We start from the raw sequence: 5295 nt of genomic DNA on the forward strand, positions 1-5295 counted from the left end.
TATTTTGTAAATGGATCTGTTTGTTTTCCTTTTTTATTTTTAAAATAAATAAATAAAAAATCTATAAAAGTTGAAAGGTATGAAATTATAAATGTGATTTTAAATGTGTATCCATATATATGACAACAGGACCACAAAGCAGTGAATGTGAAAGAACATACATAGCAATAGTCGTCTGCATCCCCCAGAAAGTGAAAAAAATAGTAGTTGTAAGAAGACTATAAGTTTCACCATTTTACTATGCCAAAGGTAAACGTTCTAAAATGTGAAAGTTTTGTGGGTTGAGAGCAGGCAAAGATTTCTTAAGCAGGACACATGAATCACTATCCCACCAAAGAAAAAATTTATAAATTGTACTTCATCAAAATTTGAGGTGTCTGCTCATTGAGAGATAACACTATGCAAGCCATTTCTTTAGATAAAATAGTTGTAATACATACATCTTAAAATAAACTGATGTGCAGAATATATTTTTAAAAACAAAACATAGGCCAATTGTTACTATGTAATCTGATTTTTTAAATGAGCAAAAGATTTGAACAGACGCTTTACACCACAAAAACTTATATGGATTGCCAATAAAAAATGTAAATAAAAATGATCAAAAGGTACCACTACACAGTCAAATAGCTACAATTTAAAAGAGCTAGTGGTAAAGAGGTACAGCACTTCCAACTCTCATATATTGTTGGTAGAAATGTGAAGTGGTCCAACCATCTTGAAAGACCATTTGGCAATTTCAGTTAAACAAATATTTATCATACAACTCGATAAGTCTACTCTTTAATAAAAAATCTTGCAGTTTAGCTCTTAGAACAAAACCCAATAAAAGTGAAAATATACACCCACAAAAAGACATAAACATTCAAGAAGCTTTCTTTGTAATAGCCCAAATGTCTATCAACAAGTGAATGCACAAGCAAAACAGTTTACTTATACCGTGGATTACCAGGGAGCCACTGGGTACCAAGACAATGTCATGAGTAAATCTCACAAACGTTATGTGAGGCAACAGAAACCAGATGGGAAAAAAAATTACAACTGGGTCATATTATTTATATCAAATTATGAATGAGAGGAAACTAACCTCTGGTGACAGTTGCATAATGCTGAGATTTGCCTTAAGAGGGAGAAGAAGAGAACATCTCAGTACGATGAAAACAGTCTATATCGTAACGTGGGTGGTGGTTGTATGGATAAATATGCTTGCCAAAACTCGTCTAACTATACATTTAAAATGAACACATTATGTTTTGTAAAAAGTATATTTTAATACAGCTGACTTTAAAATAATTTTTTAAACAGCAATTCTCCAGTGAAGCAATTTGTTGCCTTCGTTTCCTCTCTGATTGCTAAAGCTGTGCTAGAGCAGAGCTGTTACGAGGAGCACACTGCCACGTCTCCTAGATGAAGTAGCGCATCTTGATGTCAGTTGCTGAGTGCTCCGAGGATTACAAATGATGCTCAAGTGGCAAGATGACACCTGTAACGTCAGAGTGCTCAGGAGAATAGGCACATGGATGAGCCAGATATGCACGGTGTGACTTGGAGGAGAAGCAGAGGGGAGGCATGGGGTACCGTGACTGATGGTCCCAACAGAAGCAAAGTCTCAATTCTGCGAGGAGGTTGCTGGGCATGGTACTGTGTGCCTGTAATCCCAGCACTCTGGGAGACTGACACAGGAAGATCCGAAGTTTGAGTCCCGCCTGGGGAACTAAGCAAATTGGCAAGAACCTATCTCAAGAATATTTTTAAAAAGTGAAAAGAGGTAGGGCCAGGGTTATAGCTCAGTGGCACAGTGCCTGCCTGGAAAGCTCAAGGTCTTGAGCTCGATTCCCAGTACCAAAAATAAAAGCACCAAAGGGAGCTGGGCATGGTGGTGCATGCCTATAATCCAAGCACTTGGGAAGCTGAGGCAGGAGGATCACCTGGACTACATAAGGGAGTTCAAGGGCAGCCTGCAGTACATAGTGAGACCCTGTCTAAAATAACAAAAAAAAAAAAAGAAAGAAAGAAAATAAAAGTGAAATGGGGCTGGCTAGGGATGTTGCTCAGTGCAAAGGCCCTGGGTTAAATCCCTGATACTGCAAAAAATAAAATAAAATAAAATCTGAGTGGATTAGTACCTCAGCCAAAGGTGGGCATGCTCAACATTCTATGACATCCTCATAAACCCACAGGTGTCCAAGCCCGTCTTTCCAGAGGAAGGACCCTCACAATAATTGTAATATCAAAATATAAAGAATAGATAGAAGAAAAAAAAAAAGAATAGATAGAAGAGCCATATTCCCAACAAAACCCTACCCTAAAAATATACAGGAGAGAAAAAATATTTGGTCAAGAGCTAACTTATTGTTTTTCTTTTCCTCCAGAAAAACAAAGTTAATGCAAAGGAAATATTTCTTCCTAACCGATGCAATCTTTTTGGGAGAAAAACATGCATAGACAAACATACACACAAATCTAAACATGCATAACATACCCTTAAGCACTAGTGTATGATTGCGATCTGCTCCTAATATTCAGTGAGTTTCTTGTTATTTTTGTTTCCATGGATATTTCTCAGTAGCCTGGGATACCCTGAAGTTTCTAGCCTCATTTCCCTAGTGGTTCTGTGTCACAGAATATAACAGAAGAGGAAATCAAAAGCCCTGTTTCATCAGCTGACTCCGGAGGGGACAGCAGACGGCTCAGAGATGAAGGCTGGCAACCAGCCCCTTTTCTCGCAGAGGAAAATTACCAGAACTCTCTGCTGAGTGACTAAGCGCGGCCCGCAGTGCTGCATGCTCTCTTCTCCTCCGAGACCGGGCAGACTCAGCTTTATAAACAAGACTGTGAGAGAAGCCATATTCCGCCCCGAGGCAGAGCAAGCGACCTCCGAGCAGGTGGTTCCCCTGCGAAATTCAGCGCCATGGGACAGATGGCACAGAACACTGACGGCTGGGAGCACCAGAGCTGCTCCTGAACAGCTAAGGACAGCAGAATGCCCGGAGGCGAGGCTGGGTGTGGAGACAGAAGCCCCCAGGAAAGCCGTTACTTCCCAGCGGGCTGGCTGGGATGAGTCAGAGCTGCGGCCCTTCCCTGACTGTGCCTTCCACGTGACTGCCTTAGGATGGTAGAGTTGCCGAGACCCCGGAGACTATCAGGAGGAAAATGAAAAGCCAATTAAAATGTTGTTTTGTAGGGATGGTGGAGATTTCCATGTTTTGCCTGATATTGTATCAAATATGAGACTCGTGAGAGTAAAGGTCTTCTGACTTATTTCTAGCAAAGGAGCTAGCAAAGCCTCTAGCAAAGGAGCTCGTTCCCAGAAGCACCCGGAGCACATCCCATGAAGGGGTGGATAAATGAATGAATAAGACATTGCCCACTTTTCCTCTATCACCAGCCCTAATTATAGAAGGCCTGATGCGTGTATGCTGGGGGAGGGGCATATGTCTATTGGGAGGATGTACATATTTTCACGAAAGCCCAGCTTCTGAAATTCTAATTCCCAGCAAAATATGATCTTTTGTGTCTTTGTAACTAGTTAGATGATGAAAATAGAACATGTCCTACCAGCAGATTTTGAGTCTAATGATCTCATGTACAAACCATAAATATTTCAATATACAATTCTTCCCTTGATAAGGATTTCTCTAGAAAAATGCAAATGAGGAGAATTGCACCGAGATCGGCACTCCAGGGGAGTAAAGTTCCTGGAGCACCCGTGAAAGAAGAGAAGCCTGAACCTATCCACTAGCACCTGACATAGATCTGCTGTCTATCCTTGCAAAAATGCAACTAGATGTATCCTATGGACACCATCATCTGTCTATCACCTCCTAATAAACCCTCGGGCTGCTTCTTATCCCTCCCTGGTACCTCCTTTCAGAAATTCTTCTCCCCACCAGCCACCCTTCCGGTGTAACTGCTCTCAGTCCACTGATTACACCTACTCTAGACAGATTTTGTTTAAAAAAAGAAAAAGGTAAACAAACAGTGAGACTGAGTTTTGAAACACATTAGCAGGACAGTTATAATAGTTCATACATTGCATATGTTGTCTTCCTAGTAGTTTATCAGGGCACAAGATATAGGCATTATGTCTTGTCTAAACAATGCTACATGAAACATTCTTTTCAAGGAACTAAGAACTGGGCATGGTGGCACACGCCTGTAACTCCAGCCCTCAGGAGGCTGAGGCAAGAGGATCCTTGCAAGTTTGAGACCAGCCTGGGCTACAAAGTGAGCCCAAGGTCAGCGTGAGCTTCCTAGTGAGACCCTGTCTCAAAAAAACAAAACAAAACAAACAAACAAACAAAAAAAACTAAGAGAAGCTAGCTGTAAAACTATCTTAACTGTCTTGGGTATACATATATTTTTTCTTTTTCCCTTTCTTCCTTTCCCCTTTCCAGCATCACAGTTTGTCTTTTGTTTTGCACAGTTTTTTCCCAGTTCACAATATCTATTGTACATTTCAGATCCTATTTTCTTGTTCAATTTCTCACACTAGTGAGACAATACAATGCTTACACATATGGGTCTAATTTATTTTACTTATGAGTACGGTATTGATAGTTGCATCTATTTACCTATAAAAGTCTCCAGTTTATCCTTCTTTATGGCTGAGTAGTACTCCATTATATTAAAAAAAAACACATCTTTTTTATCCATTCCTCTGTTAATGGGCATCTAGGTTGTTTCCAAGATTTAGCCGTTACAAATTGTGCTACTATAGCCATGTGTGCACATATATCACTGTGGTATAATGTTTTTAATTCTTCTGGGAAGATACCCAGAAGGAGAATGGCTGGTTGGACTGAGACCTCTAATCCCAGTTCCTTAAGGAATCTCCAGACTGATTTCCATAATGGTTGTACGAGTCTGCATTCCCACCAGCAGTGAAGAAGGGCTCCTTTCTCCGCACTGCCCTCCAGCACAGACAGATTCTTTAACCAGTCTTTGCCCATACTCCAATTTCAGAGGAGACAAGAGCCTCTTCCTTTTTCTCTCTTTCCTTCTGCGGAACTGCAGCCTTGAGAGGCAGCAATTGATCTGGGTAATCCAGCACAGAGAAGAGCTGCCACTGTACACCTTGAGCCATCCGGGGAGACTCCACCGGAAGGGCGTTTAGAGCTAACCACAGGAGCAGTTTCCTGAGAAGGTGATACCAGCGCTAAGGGTGGCCCGTTGCTACATGTTCATGCCTCCACCATGACATTCTTCTTTTAACACTAGAGCGTGCTGCAAGAGCGCCTTTTCCAGATGATGTTCACACAGAAAGAGTGAAAGGACACAGTGCTAATTCTTTAC

This window comes from Chinchilla lanigera, unplaced genomic scaffold (assembly GCF_000276665.1).
Source record: "Chinchilla lanigera isolate Chin_1 unplaced genomic scaffold, ChiLan1.0 scaffold00052, whole genome shotgun sequence".
NCBI lineage: Eukaryota > Metazoa > Chordata > Mammalia > Rodentia > Chinchillidae > Chinchilla > Chinchilla lanigera.